General features: G+C 45.2%; 1 protein-coding gene and 1 long non-coding RNA gene across 17 annotated transcripts in view; one reads left to right on the forward strand and one right to left on the reverse strand.

Annotated features, from left to right (window-relative positions):
- Positions 1–2951, forward strand: part of CXXC4 (CXXC finger protein 4) — a 94824-nt gene extending 91873 nt beyond the window's left edge. Inside the window, exon 5 of the transcript XR_014584160.1 lies at positions 2480–2951. The gene's annotated coding sequence lies outside the window, so the exon portion shown is untranslated. The remainder of the gene's footprint in view (positions 1–2479) is intronic.
- The window catches only part of LOC310899314, a 284820-nt gene that overhangs the window by 35795 nt on the left and 233017 nt on the right, over positions 1–16008 (reverse strand). For 15 of the 16 annotated variants that reach the window (XR_014584170.1, XR_014584171.1, XR_014584173.1 and 12 more), the window contains 2 exons: positions 11872–13308; positions 2945–3175 (listed from right to left, as the gene is read on the reverse strand). This is a non-coding gene — a long non-coding RNA (uncharacterized lncRNA). The remainder of the gene's footprint in view (positions 1–2944; positions 3176–11871; positions 13309–16008) is intronic. The other variant, XR_014584172.1, reaches the window with a different exon arrangement.

Raw genomic sequence — 16008 nt, forward strand, 5'->3', positions numbered from 1 at the left:
CCCCTCTTTGAAACCATATTGTTTTCCACTTGGACTTCTCTGTACTGGGGTAGATGCTGGCATTAATTGTCCCCCTCTCCTGGCTGTAATGCCATGACTTGATTTCAAAATTCAGATTCTTTTGAAAGACTGGGGGGGATTTTTTGTCTCAGATGCACACTGAACCCTGTTGTACCTCTGTTGGCACTCACGGGCCCCAGGTCAGAGGCACCAGTTATCCACCAAACACTTTTTCTGGGTTTGTTTTCCCATCGCACCATCCTGAACCTGGGAGAGCCAGCTGCCGGGCTCAGGAGTCAGAAGAATTTGGTGTGTCCATGACCCCTGCTTTATCCTGTGCAGCACACGAACAAAACTTAAAACGCTATCGGACAATTTCAGGGTGACAGCAACTTAGTGTCTGAGTGCAGCAGAACTGGATTTTACCCAAAGACTGTTTTGTCCAGATACAACACTGAAAAGAATTGTCTCAGCTGGGTTAGTAATTGCATGCAAATGCTTTCTCTTACACTCCTAAAATATTTGCCTGTTTCTGTTTGTGCTGCTGGATGCATTCGAGGAGTACTAATTGCTGCAGTCTCGTGGGGAGGGGCATACTAGCCAGCTTAGCCAAAGCACAAGGCATGGAAGGTTATGATATTCCCTTACTTCACCCTGTTTGCTGATCCTTTTTGCAGTTGGTGCAAAGGAACAGGCTCCCTGATATCCCGTAGGCGTGCTCTCAACCCCAGCATCGCTTTTGGAAGCAGCTCACATACCTCCAGAATTGTTGCTGGGTGGCTTTTTTTTTTTCTTTTTTTTTTTTTTCTCTTGGCTCTCCAAACGTACTAAAGTGTCATTAAGACAAATGGCAAACATTTCTCCTTTTCTCACATCTGTCAAAACTTCAAAATCTACTTTCATGACATTTCACACGGAATTTTTTTACGTACCACTCAAAGGACACAGAATCCTAATGAGCCTTGCTTTCATGATTTTAATCTGCTGTGTGCTGCTGCCCTTGTATAATAAATTAACAAAAGGGAAGCAGGGAACGAATGATATAAAGAGCTGCAGGCTGGGGGGGAGGGAAAGAAAATTAGGTTGGTACCCACACAGGATTTGGAGACGGTCTTTGAATGTGATACCAGTGCTGTCTCACCAAAAGGGCACGTTGCAGAGCGCTTCTCCAGCCTGCACCCCTTGGGCAAGGAGGCAGAGCTCCTCGATGGCAAACAAACTGGTGCCACCGAAGGAAAACACTGTACAACTTTGGAGGATCTTTGCATTGCCGGTGTCAGCAAAGTGTTAGGAACTGAAAGAGGGCTTCATTTTCGTCCCTGAATTTTAAAAATAATTTGTTGTTTCTGCAGTGGCAGACTTGGCCAGCAAAATGTTAACTGATGTGCTTGCTTTTACTGGCCGTAAATGTATTAGCTGCTATATAATAGTTTCTAATGGGAGAATGAGAACACTATTTTTTCTTACCAAAACAGAAGGAAAATGTACCAAAAATCGCTTAAGTGCATCCTTTATGGATGAAAAAAGTGGACAGCCATTTCTCCTAATTCAACACTGGGAAACTGTTGATGCTGGTAGCTCAGGTTCTTCCCTGTTAATGACTACAATACAAATAGAGCCACCTCCTCCCCGTCCTCTGGGCAGGGGAAGACAAGCTCAAATGGACTGTCTGCTTGTAATAGCTTGGATAACAGCAATGTAGTTAACAAGATGCTGGGCAAGTCTGTGTTAGACTGTTGAAGGCAGTCCATGAGCAAAAGACCTAGTTTTAGTACGAGAGATGCTGATGAACAGCTCTGCTAGCAGCATCTGAAAGCACCCAGGAGTAATGCAGGGCCTATGCTGCCAGAAAGGAGTGTTGCGCAGTGATAACATGCTACCAGCAGCTGCACCTGATGCAGGATGGTTGGGCTCCCATCTTTAAGATACTAACTCTTCCATTCAGAGATGGCCTGTCTTGTGTCATAAAAAATGTGGAACTTGGGGTTGGTGTGACACAAATACAAAGAAAGAAAATGATAAGGTTTGTTATTGGGATAAGGCACACAATCATTGAGATGCCCAAGGAATTTCTCCTTAGGCCTTGGTAAACCACGCAGTGTTTCTGGTTTAGACCAGAAGTGCTATCAGGAAAATCAGGAGTAGCAGTACCATCCATGATACCAAAATGGCCAATAAAGAGAACTAGATCTTGTTATTTCCTTGTTTCAGCTTTAACCTGGTGTGTCAGGACCACATATACATATATATATATATATGTAAACACACACACATATATATATAAACACACACACACACATATATACACACACACACATATATATGTGTGTGTATATGTATATATATATATATATATATATATAGTGGTGCTATACATGTGTGCACACATTTTTTATAGCCCTAACACCAGCCAGGTCCCTATGCCCACCCGGGCAGTGGACATCAACATGTGACGTTTGCCCTTTTTGTTGCTTCCCAGTAGGGAAGGAGACCAAGGTCTCCAGGTGACTTCCAGCCCTGTGGGGCTGCTGGTGCTCCACAGCCCCTGCCTGAACCGCCACAGCCCCTGTCGGTGGCCTCAGAGGTCTGCGTGAGATGAAAACCGCAGCCTCCTTCCTGCCAGAGATGCGATGCTCGGACCAAATTGCTTCTAGCTGCCTCCCCAAAAGCCAAAGTTCAGCTTTCTCCAGCAGCGCCAGTCAGCAGGAAGCCTAGATAATAGTTTGACACGGTACGTGGCAGCACAGTGCCTCCACACAGAGCCTGCAGCCGTGCTCCTAATATATTTCCCGAGCTTCCCGATGAAGCAGATATGGCAGAAACTTATGAAAATTTGATTTCACCTGCAGCAGGGGAAAGAGATGAGGAAGATGGGTTAATGTGCTTCTGAGAAGAAGATCCTCCAGGAGGAACATTTACAGGTAATCACCCGCCCTGCATTTACCTTTCATGTCTGATGTCATCTTTTGCTAAATTGCCAAGATGTTCGTTCACATCAATAGCAGCCTTGGAGTGCTCCAACTTCAGGAAATCAGCGTGCGTTTGGGGGCCTAAATCTGAACTCAGAAGAATAGTCTTGTGTTTTTTCATACCACTGGCAAAATGTAAATGTCGTTGGTGCAATGTTCACTCATTATCGCTGAATCAAAGAGCAGTCTCAGTTCCTGCTGGCATCCTATGTAAAAAAAAGAAAAAAAAAAAAGTCTCTCTTCCTGTTACAGACATACATTGCTATGTGAATGGATGGTATTGTCTGGTGCTCGTGTCTCACATTCACGTTGATTAGCTGCCCTATTTTGGGACTGTTTGTATTAGGCACTAGGCTAGTAAAATCATTAGTTTAAAAATAAAAGTAAATCTTTGCCTTAAGAACTAAGCATAGAAAACACATGATTAAATTGATAGAGGTTTATAAAGAGGGGGGAAATGGCATGAAATAGGTGTGACACCATGGTTTGAGGCAGATGAGCTTCATTGGGGATGAATGACAGGGCTGAAGTAAAAATAATCAGAACTCCTGTGTAAAGTGATGCTGATGTATTCTGGATGTCACATTACACTGCACAGTGCTATGCTCACTCTGAAAATGCTCTTTAATTATAGCTGCTCGAGCCTTAAAATCACAACACTCAAATAGGGTGGAGGTGGGCATCATTTAAGCAACATAAATCACATTACTGAGGATGCAGTGTAAATAGGAAGTTCACCTCCTAGATAATTTAGCAAGACTTACATTGGATTCTTAATTATATATAGGTCTATTTAATGCTAAAGGTTTAAAGGGGCTCTGATATATTTTTATAAACTATTCTCCTTTTTAAATACTTCTTTCTGCTTTATCTTTTCTTTCTAATGCTTGCATGGTAAATTGCATTTGTATGTTTTTGCTTTAGAAGGATGTTGCACAGCGCAGCGACAATAAAATGATGAGATGTGACACCCCTTTGCCTCACGAGACTCTAACTCTGGCTCCTGAGATAGTTTTCATCTTTTGAGGGATGCTTCTCTTCCTTTTCGTTCCTTTGCTGATAAATACACATGTATATCAGTCGGTTACCTGCTCTTCCCATGCTGTTGTCGAAGATGGCAACCTACCCTGGACATCTCTTCCCAATTATTAGTTGTTCCCAAGCATCTGCACATGAGGACAACACCTGCTCACTGATGGACGGGTTAAACAGTCCCAGGGGGTGGGGACATCTTGTGTAGGGCCAGGGGGCTGGGATGAGGGTGCGTTGGAGGTCAGGGTGGCAGCGTATCGGTTCTCCATCGCAATTTGGCAGGCCAAAATTACTTGGGCAGTTCTGTCCTCTCCTCTCCATCAGCTGTCACAAAGGGAACCATCCCCTCAGGCTTCGCTAGACACATCCCATACTTGGATAGTGATCCACAGGGGAAGTTTTCAAGCCAAAAATTCAGTTCCTGAATTAAATAAGACAGCTCCGCCCATAGTTGGTCGAGTGTCTTGGAGAGTGCAACCTGTGCCTTTGTCGGCTTTGTAAACTGCTGGTCTGGCTATTTAAGCTAAACATAATTCTTTCATTGAGCACTTTTCTCCCACAGTTTTCTTTTCAGGAGTTGGCACCAAATAAAGTAGCTTAAGAAAAAAAAAAAAAGAAAAGAAAAAAAAAAGCACAAAACAGGACAGAATTTCAAGCAGAAAAACTGAAAAGCCCTCTTGAGCCACGGCCACACACAGTCGTACAGATCCCTCCAGAGCAAAGTTTGCCACTTGTATTGCAGCAGATGTTTTCCTTCCTTCAGACGGCACTGATACATCCCCTAGAAGATCTCTGAAGAACGATTTAAGACCTGGAATCACCTAGGCCACTGGTTTCCTTTCATACACCTCTCCCATGCCAGATGGAGCCAAGGGACTCGGGGTCATTGGTGGAAGGGCTTCTCCCTCCTTGCTTGGCAAAGCCCCTCGTCTTCTTAGGGAAATTCCTGGGGAAGTTCAAGGGCTCGGTGCCTGCGTTGGCTTTGCAAAACACGCTTAATGGTTACGAAGAAATTCATACATATCACGAGTGATGATTTGGCAAGCAAAGAGAGAAAAAAAAAAAACAGCAGCTGGGTTCCTTAAGTAAAATAGCAGCAACAAAAATCTGTGATTGACTCAGATATTTATTAAGAGAAAAGCATGAATGAAAAAAGAATGAAAGAATGTCTGTTCTAAACTAAAATGTTTTCCTGACAGCTCCCTATGAAAAGATTTTAAAAACAGTAACATTAGTGGCAAAGTATAGAAATTCATCTTTTCTCTAAATAAAAATAAGATGTTGAAAAGTATGTGAAATGTGAGGAGGAAAACGCTTTTAAGTATCAGAGTGCCCTACCACGTTCCCCACAAGCAGAGGATGTGTTTGTCAAAGGCCTCCAGACTTAAATTCTCAATAACAGCGGGATATATGTGCCATAATTTACCATTAATGAACAAGAATGTGGTATTTCAAGGGTGTTATGTTTCAGTGAGGTACATATTTTGAAAATTGCTTTGTAGCTATTTGAAATTAAATGACTGATCCCCCTGCCGCTGATCAAAAGGTAGAGCCACTGAACTACCTGCTCCTGCTTGGCTTGCTCCTTACCCTTACAGGGATACCTGGTTCTGGTTTTTTTTTCACGAGGCATTTCTTGTGTGGAGAGGGGAAAAAACAAAACTCTTTCCTGAATGTCTGCTTTCATAAAGCGTCTGTTTTGCTTGTCGTGCAGTGACAGATGTTAAAAACTCAGGAGAACTGTTTGTGGATGATCGGCATCGTGGGATGCAACTACATGAGCGGCTCTGTGATCCACACACGCTACTCCTTTTTCTAATTTTATTTTATTTAGGTGTAAACCTTCTCTGCACCCACTCTTTTTGAGTATTGCAGAGTGGAATAATGCGCATGAAATGGTTTCAGTCCTGGAAAACCAACAGTTCATTTTAGTTGAGAAACCTGGAGCCATGCATAAGCGCTCACGCTTGCTCCTTCTCGCTCAATCTTTTTTTATTTTTTTTATTTAATATCTTTCTGCTCTTATAGTGCCAAAGGAAAAATTCAGTCAGAGCCGAGTCTCCGCACGAAATACACGAGGTTTGCTGGAGTCCCCTGCTGTGCAGGGAAGAAGCATCAGCTGATTGATCCACCATGTCATTTTACCTTCTCCCAAGATTTCACAGCCTTAAATGTCTTTGTCTGTAAAGATCCTAAAGCTGGTGTAAATATGATTGAGGTTTTACACCAGGAAAGAAAATCAAATGTAAGCTTTAAGGGAAAGAGGTGTGCATGTGGAAGAAGCAGTAGCCGGATTCGGAGGCGTCGCGTCTGAATCCACAAGCACGCTTGCATTTTGCTATCTTGGAGACCTGCGAGTGAGCAGCTTTGAACACGTCCCCCGCTCCTCCTAATGAGACTCAATTTGCCACACTTACATCCGTCCATTTGGTTCGGGGAGCGCTCGGTGCTGTGCACATCGCCCCTGCCACACTGCATGGCTACAGCCCCAGCCCTTTGTGCTGCGCGCTTTCAGATGGATGGCTTTTTCCATCATACATCACGGCTGTGACAGCAGGCTGATGATCTACAACTCCGAGCACTGTAGCTCTGATGATGTGGCTGTGGCTGCAGTAATAATGTGGGCCTACTCCTGGGAGAGCAATGCTGCATGGTGTGTTTTTTTTTTTTTTAAAGGTGAAGAGAAAGGCTTAAATCCCCTCTCGTCTGCTATCTGCCTCCTCCCCAAAGTCCCAGATCAGCGGGGAAAAAAAAAAGATTAATCCATCTTCTGCGGAAACATCGGCACTGGCACGAGAGAGCGCACTGATTTAGATGCTTGGCAGGATGTCACAGAATCCAGGTTTGTAAATAAAGATTTGGCAGATACGCAAAGGAAAGAGCAACTTTCGGGTCTCGCACCCCGACAGGTGAATATTGCAGTATGGGGAGCAGAACGAGCTTGTCTTCTGCGTGGCTGCAGTTCAGTCGACACTCGCAGCCCCTCATAGGCTCATATCTCTTGTATTCTTCAAAACTCCAGCTCCTGGAGGCAAGCGAGTTTGTTAAATCACACATTACCAAAGTAAATAAGCAGCACTTTGTTCAAAAGGAAATGTAAACTCTCCAAATCATGGCATTAGTCACCCACAGAGGTTCAGAAATAAGAAAGGTCGAGGGAAGAACGCACATTTTATCGTTACCATGTTTCGTGGGTTTTAAAGCCTTCTACTGATGTAGGGTTGAGCCACAAGATTGGATTGCTTGGGGTAAAATAACAGTGCCTGTTGGTGTGCGGAGCCGCAGCTCTGGCTGGGGGCTGCCAGCCAGGCTACATCCAGCACCACGGCACACTGTGCCTTAGTCCAAAGCCCAGACAAGTGAAGGGAGATCTTCAGCAAAATGAGACTCAAGCCCAAGCCTCAGGCACCGCAGAAATTGGGAGTACTGCCTGTGCACACTGGTAGAAACAGTGCAAGTTGCCTTTCTTGTGGTTTGCGTTGCTTTCTAAAGCGTATGTTTCTGCTAAGGTCAAAGGGTTTTAGGAGGTGAAGTTGAAATCTGTCTCCGAATCAGTGCAGGTGAAATCATTCCACCTTTCCTCTGGCAAATGAAACAGAAAATGCAGGGGCAGACACATTTGCTGCTGTTAATTAAGCTACATCTGTTTGCAGAGGACCTTAAGCAGATGTGGCACTGAAAATGACAACGCACCGTGGCAGAGGGTGGTGACACAGCCCTCAGCTTGGGCTGAGGGGCGAGGAGAGCTTTGCATGTCCTCTGCCAGCAGCAGGAGGCCTCCAGCTGCTTCAGCGATGCTCTCACAGCAGATGCAGTCTGGGGGCATCTCTGCCAGTAGAGGTAAAATTTTAAACCGAAGGAGGGTAGTTTGAGATTAGATATTAGGAAGAAATACTTCGCTCAGAGAGCGGTGAGGCACTGGCACAGGCTGCCCAGAGAAGCTGTGGATGCCCCATCCCTGGAAGTGTTCAAGGCCAGGCTGGATGGGGCTTTGGGCAACCTGATTTAGCAGGAGTGGGGAACAGAGGACAAAGGACAGAGTGGCTTGACATTCTCCATCACTACCCACCCCACTGCACCAAAACCTCTGCCCCATCATCGAGAAGCTCTTGCCAAAATACTTTCCAGACCTCCCAGGTACTCTGCTCCCTCTGGGACATCTTTTCCTGCTCATCAGTGTTTTGGGAGAGAGGAGATTCTTAGTGCATCAGTCCCGATCTCCAGCCTGGCTGTTAGCAGGTTGCTCAGGTGATTTCCCCACTGATTTTCGGGGCCTGGTGTCTGGTCTCTCCTGGCATCCTTAGGCTGGTGGCCACTGTCCAAGCTCTCTTGACACTGTCCACTGTCCAGGATTCTTGTTCCATTACCTGGTCTACCTCAGAGTTATGCTTTCCCTAATGTTTAACCTATTTTTTGCCTACTGCAGTTAAGATCCATTAGTTCCTGTTCTGTCCTCACTGACTAATGAGAATTGGTCCCAACCCTCTTTATAATGTCCCTTAATGTGCTTGTAGACAGTTATGCGTCCCTTCAGCCCGCTCTTCTCCAGGCTAAACATGCCCAGCTCTCTTTGCCTTTCCCTCACAGGTCTTGTTTTCCAAATCCTTTATCACCTTTGTTGCTTTCCTGTGAGCTCTTCCCAGTTAATCTCTTAAAAAATATGCTGCCCCGCGCTGAACGCAGCGCGCCATTGCCTCTGCTGCTGGAGGAGAGCAGCAGCATTAGCATAATTATCTCGCCTGGCTTTCCCACAGCCCTGCTATTAACCGTTTTATTTCTGGGGCACCTTGCCTGGATGGTGCATGCAAATCCAGCCTCCCCCTGCGTGCAGGTTGATGTTAGCTGCTGAGAAGGCAGGCACCGCTTTGCAGGCAGAGCCCAACCCCTGCCCTCGGGCAGACCTCGTCTTCAGAGAGCGATGTGAGAGCATTGCAAGCAGGGAAAAGCCCTGGGGACCCCCTGCTCCAGAGAGCCTGGGGGCGGCGGGTGGCTCCAGCAGGAGCTGGCGGCGGTCCACCTGGTGGCAGGGGGACACCGGCCACGTTGGGCACCAAAGCTGGTGGCTGGCAGAGAGGTCAGCTTTGAAACGATGTCCAAAAGGAGAATTTGCATGCTCCTGGTCCTGGCCTGGCAGAGCCCACCTCACCCAGCCCACGGGTGCATCGGGCACGGAGCCGTGCTGCTGGCTTGTGCTGCTTGGATGGGTTTAACGGCGACCTCGAGGCCCCACGGAGAAACAGCAGGGTCCCCAGCTCCTTCCGTCGTCCTGCCGCAGTGGTGCATTTCGTTCTTCCCTGTTCCGCAGAAAGCGTGGCTTGACTTGGTTGAATCTCAGTACATTTCTTTAATTTATCTCCCAAACACCACGCTATCCTTTAATCCTGTCCTTCCAGATATTTGCATATCCTGCTCCGTCTGAGCGGTACCTCCATGCGGGCTGGCTCTTAAAGGCACACGGAGATCTGCACGCCTCGCTGTGCCAAGAGCTGCTAATGAAAACACCAACGAGCATGGGGGAATAAACTCACCACCTGTGGAGTCTTGTTTGGCATCCTCATTCAGCCTAATAAAGAATCATTCATGTTTAATTGCTACATTTGATTGTTTAATTACAGTTATTTTACATGCCATCTTGTAGTTTTGTCTTGGCTTTAGACACTATCTGCTACCTTACTCTTTCTGAATAGTGAATTACACTATAATAGAAAATTACGTTAGTCAAAGAATTAGAGCTAGGCCTTCAAATTGTAATCAGGATTTTTTTTTTAAATCTTTTCATAAAACCCTTTTTACTTGGCATTGATGTACAGATTCAAATCCAGAGGTTTTTTTTTTCTGTGCAGCAAGAATTATACAAATAACTCTTTCAAATGCTCTTGCAGGGCCACAATATGGGTAGCCTCATCTTCTCACTGAAGTTTTATCAAATTACGCTTACTTTGTTTAAACGCCAATTCATTTTAACAACTGCAAGATTTTTTTTGTAGCGGCTTAACTTGGCATAAAATTAGTTTATTGCAGGTTCACTTAGTTTGGCAATACTCTGACTTCAAATCAATACAAATCTGTCCTAAACTTCAATAAGACAGTCTGCTTGCAAACCGGACTCCTCTTTAGCTAGATGAATGAAAAGGAAGCCAGGACAACCCCTGTGTTTCTTCAGTGGTGCCTTTTTGTTGTCCCCATCTTGTTCCGGTATTCTCTCTGGGTTCACCCCATGCTCCCCAGATGTGGTCTGGCAATGAACCACTTTTCATTTAGGTTTCAGCAGGTTCAGCTCCCTTTTCATTAATATGCTTAATGACTTCTTCCAGAAACAACGGCACACCTCTGGTTCATTTGACAACCCTTTCTTTGTATTTCTGTAAATCACACCGAGTCCTGCACCGCAGATATTGCCACATGCTGAGCCATCCCTGGTTCTTCTCGTGGCTTTAGGAGCAGCACAAGGCATCACTGGTTTGCTCTGAGCCCTCCTGGCTTTGCTTTTTTTTTTTTTTTTTTTTCTCATCCCTTGGTAATGCCTAAATCTGTCTCCAAGCTGTTTGCCCTTGTGTTCTGCCTGCCCAGAAGAGAGGCAATGTTCAGAGACTGCTCTTTAACTAAGCTGTTTAATTGGAGAAGACTTTAGGATGCTAGCAACTGGTTCCTGGAATTTAAAGAAAAAATATGGAAAAGGCATTTATCAAATAATATAAAGAGGGACTAAATTCAGGGCACTGCACTCTGTGTAGGCTCTTTCCTAAGAAAGAAAAAAAAAAAGCGAGCTGAAGAGCTGAAGGACAATTTAATGCTAGTTATTTGCCTGCTTGGAGCTGGGAGGCTGTAAGGGATTTCCCTTTGGATGTCTCTCAAGCTCCTTCCCAGGAAATTCTCCCCTTGCTTTTATTGCTGTCTTGCCTTTCCCCTTCTTGCCTCCTACAGCTAGGAAATGACCTGCCACCTGAGCGCTTTTTTTTTTTAGGGTAATTTCAGCTACTTCTTGTTAAGATTTTTTAAAAGATCAGGCTTATGTACTCAAATCAGTTTAAAGTGCTTTGCAAGAATATGGCGCAGGAATCATTATTCACCATTTGACCAGATATGAAAATAATCTACACTCATAATTAGTTTCTTAAAATGGGCAGTGTAATTTTTATACACGCAATAACAAAGTAGGAAGCGACTGCTATTTCTGCAGCAGACAAGGAGCATCTCGCTGAGACAAAGCTACGGCGAAGCAGGCAATTTTCAGTTCTTTTTCAGCAAGCTTTCTATATCCTTTCTTGCCTCTGCACTCACAGAAAGCCAATTTTCCATGTCCCTTCTACACACAAAATGGGGCAAGATTTTAAAGATACAGCTCCACGGCATTTGACTGCAGTAGGCTGAAAGAAAAATGAAGTTCAGCACTTAACTGATCCCTTTGCAATATTTCAGGGTAAATTAAAAATCAAAATGTCAAGAGGTTCAATATGTCAGCGAGCTTTTTGACAGGGCGGCCACTTTGAAGCCTAAATGGGAACTGCGCTCTTTTTAGAAACCAAAACCAAATGTGTGCAGCTGCTGCACTGGCCCTTTTTCATTTTATTTTTTATGTAATAAAATTAGTAAAATATTCTGGCTGCTGTTTTACTCATTCTCACAGTGGAAAGCCTCCATTTCATAGAGTAGATATCTATTTAATCCGACAACTATTTTTCATTATCTGCATTAAGGTAAAGCCTGGTGATCTTGCCCTCTGCCTTTTCCCACTGAGAAAAACCATCTTTGCTGCCCACAATGTGTTTATCTTGCTTGGCCCTCAGCAAATCATTTTTTTGTTTTGTTTTGTTTTGCCATCTCAGTTTGTGTTTGTAAAACAGGGAAGATAATAAATGATAATACTTACCTTCTTTAGAGAGATGTGGTGAAGATTAATTAGTTCTTGTTTATACAAAGATTGGCAATAGTGATCTGCGGGTTTGCTAAATACCGGAGTGATTGCTATCGCTGCCTCGCTTGACAAAGAAGCACAGTCAAGGACAGGAGCTGGTGCCACTGCAATCATTTACAGGACCGATGATAGCTGTGGCCTTGGAGAAAACTCTCCCGAACCTTCTGCATCTGAGAACAGGAGGAAATGCATATCAGGACTCACAGGTGAGGTAGGCAGAGTAGCACTGGTGGGATGGAGCTGTGGCAGGCCCTTTGCTGTGTGTCCCAGCAGGAGCAGGGTTACCAGCTAGTCCTCTGGTGGGGATTTCTCCTCGTTGGAGCCGTCCTAAAGTGCTTCAAGTCCAATTGTGTGCCATTACCATGTGGCAAGCAGAAGGATGTCCAGGTATCGTGAAGAGGCTTGCTCTCTGGCTGGGTCCATGCTGCCCCAGCCACATCACAGAGGACATGGGCAGGGAATCTGAGGCAGAATTTGGTTGCTGAAGCTCCAAACTTGCTCTGAACAACACCAGGAGCAGCTGACCACCTCTGAAGGTGCTTACTCTTGCCCAGCAGGCTGCTCCTTGCCCAGCTGCATGAGCTGGTGTGGACGTGGCATTGGAGCCCACCTCAGGTGCTTTGGCCATGGCACCTCTGGGGTATTTGTTACCCCGCCAGCGGCACCGACAGCCCCCCGTCACAAACCCTTTTGTGTGCTGGGAAAGGCACACAAATAGGCCATCTGAACTGCTTACGCAGTGTTGAACTGTTTCCTCCTGAACCTTGCTGTAGATGCAGGGATGGACTCAGCCTCTCACACTCACATACGTCTTTGCCGCCAGTTGCTGCATGCATACCTTGTGCCACAGCAAATTGACACCTTTCGCTTCGGCCTGCTGTGTTAGTTAGACACTCACAGGCAGTCCCATAAGCACGTTAGGCTATTTTCATAGCGGTGCAGCCACAGCAAAATGTATTTTTCCTCACAGCCATCCAATTTGCTCTCACTGGTGCTCTCAGCTTTGCCGGTTTGCCAAGCACACCTGCTGCAGGCAGGGCTGTCTGTGTACAAAACGATGGCAGGCCGTGCTGGTCTCCACACATTGCATTCCCCTGTTCCGCACAGCTTTCTGTAGGCTGTGAGTGTCTCTTTTCAACTTCCTCGGTAGTTTCCCAATTCTTTGTCAGCTGCCCCAACCATCCTGTGCCACTGGACCACCCGTGGTGAGGAGGAAAGGAGACACATCCACAGATGACGATGCAGCAGGTACCCAGATAAGATGGTTGGTCCATTCTTGAACGACTGGATATCTTGCTGTAGTTCAAACAAACGCCAGGATCTTACCTCAGCCTTCTTTACTCACAGCTAGGTACAGTTGTGCCGGTCCTCTCCAGCCATCTACTTGCTCACCTGAATAAAAATAAATAATAATAAAAAACAACATCCCACACTGACTGCTCATAACTCTACTCATGTTCTAACAGAAGCAGCACTGACAAAAGTTCCCCATTTTGTTACGACACAGTTCCTCAGTAAGCGTTTTTTAAGAGCAAAGTTTCAGTTACCATGGTGGATAGTTATGCTGTTAAAGCTGACAGGTTAGAGTGTGCAAGACCAAAAATTCATGCCATGAGGTATCAGGCAATCGGCATCCATTTAGAGTCACAGGTAGGCAGTCATTTAGCTTAAAGGAAGGCTGTATTTGGGCCAATTTGCATTGCAACGCGTGTACAGGTGAGAGCGCAATATGGCAGGAGATGTTATCACTGAGATTAGAATTTATTTTTATAACCTCAGTTAGGATTGTATTTGTCTGAGGAAAAAATGGTGCCCTGGAAAAAATTACTAAACATCTGCTAATTTAATATTGTCTGTGTCCAGTAAATATCCCTTAAGTTTTCTATTTCCAGTTAAGATTAATTTTCTGATCAAAGAAAGTTTGATCAGAAGTACATAGCCAGCACAGCAGCAGCAATATTACATGGCTTGAGGATACGTGTTGTGTCTTTGAATCTCTGCAGGAAAGTCAGCCAGAAGGGGATGATGATGGTTTGTGGTAGAAGCTCTACAATAAATAATAACTCTTTGTTGGTTTTGGAAAAGAGTTATTTTTATGCATTCCTTTCCCACTGACAAACAGAGAAGTTCTTTCCTCACTTTCAGAGTACAGTCTTTGTTTTACGCATTTAAAACTGTTAGGATGCTTTTGGTTGAACCCTGTGCTAATTTCAGTTATTTTTCTTTTGATCTCTTAAAAACACCCAAAAGAGAAGAGTGCTACCTTGCCATTTGTTTTGGTGTTGCAAGCGATGTTAACAAGATTAATCCCCGTCCTCCCAAGTCCCTGCCTTGTCCCACACAGCAGACAGACAGTCGTCGTCTCTTCCCCTCCCACTTCCACCTAGCCCTGCGAGATCAGCTGTCCTGATCACACTCAGAGCATCTCACCCACGCAAGCCCCCAATGGTTTCTGCTGAGCCTGTCACCATCCTTCTGCAATATCGTCTTCCTCACTTCTCCACTGCCATCACACTAAATATTCGCCACCTTGCAGTGTCTGTTAACTGGGAGGCTTGTTACTAATATCTGGCTCTGAATGGAGGCATCGTGCTCGCAGTATTCCCAGCACCATCTGCCGTCTTTCTTTATTTCAGTTTCTAGAAAGGGTTTTGCTGTATCTGAGAAGCAGAGGAGGAATCTGGATACGGTTGACACAAATCCCAGAAAACGTTTGTCTGTTTGCCTCATGCACTAATTAGTGCAGACTTGGTCAAAAGTGCTCTGAACTTTTATTTATTTATTTTTCTCCTTTCTCTAGCATCTATCACCATGACAGCAATGTGCTTCAACCGCAGGAAATTAAAACACACGACGCAAGCAGCTAATCAAATGCAGAGGCAAACAGAAGAATTTTGCATAGAGCCCTCGGTGTCGCTACAATCCTGCTTTGACGGGCGACAGAGTTTCTGCAGGGAAAAAAAAAAAAAGAAAAAAAAAAGATGTTTTGTTTGTTTCAAATTCCCTTTTCCCTTGGAAGCGTAAACGTGAAATTACTCTCTTTTCTTCCGGTGGGATGTCTTATTTATTTTCCTGCTGGCGGCTGTTAAAGGAGATGCTGCTGGGTTGTATCCTGGCTTTAATTCACGGCTTGCACAGTTCAGCATGGGGATACGGTGGGACTGGGGTGGGCAAACCCCCAGAGCCTCGTGTTGGCTGCCTGCTCGGCAGGGCAGGAGGGGCTGGCAGGAGCTTTCTGCAGCCAGGAAGACCCGCTGTGAGGCTGTGCTGGGATGAAGGCAGGAGGAAGGAGAGCCGAGTGCTGTGGACGCAGGAGCCATGGCTACAAGGACGGGTGCCTACCAGCTTGTCCTCTGCCATCCATGTGGAGCCAGGATACGGGCAAAGGAAAACCCAGCAGGAAAACAATTCCCTGCAAATCTCTCAAAGCGCTTGGTTTTGTAGGAACCAAAAACAGACCTCGTGTCTGGGCTGAGTGAAGCTTTTATTTTTGTGGTATTTGAACATAAGTGTTACTGCGGTTTCCAACATGTCATGACCCTTCTTAAGTTTTCTCACGCAAGCCCAAACCCCACGTGGCAACACCAAGTGCCGAATTGTGCCAACAGCCACGCGTGAGAGGCAGAGTTAGGGCTAAAACTTGGCTTATCTTACACCCTTCCCCTCGGTCCCCAGCCGTGCAGTGCACCGCTCGCCTCACTCTTGCCTATAGGTAAGATGTACATTTGTGCATCCATCTACACCTTTGGGTATGCAGTTCAGTTGTACGACTGTAGCAGTGTTTTGGGCTTCAGGGGGTTGAGATAATTGCCATGTTTAACACTATTTTTAAAAAAGACAGCTCTTTTAGAAAAAAAGAAAAGATTTTAAATAAGCAATGCAGAGAGCCTAGTAAAAGGCAAACAAGATCATTTTAGGCTCTTTTTAACCTTCACAGTGACCCTTTGAGATCTGTGCAGGGTATTGCCTAGGTCAGCCACAGTCTTGGCCCTGCTAGAGATTTCAGATAGAAGTTTCCTAACTTCTCTTGAACACTTTCATCAGATCATCATCTTATACTGGAGTCTTCAGATGATTTCTTTTGGGGAGCCA

Source organism: Anser anser (assembly GCF_964211835.1).
Source record: "Anser anser genome assembly, chromosome: 4".
NCBI classification, from domain to species: Eukaryota; Metazoa; Chordata; class Aves; order Anseriformes; family Anatidae; genus Anser; species Anser anser.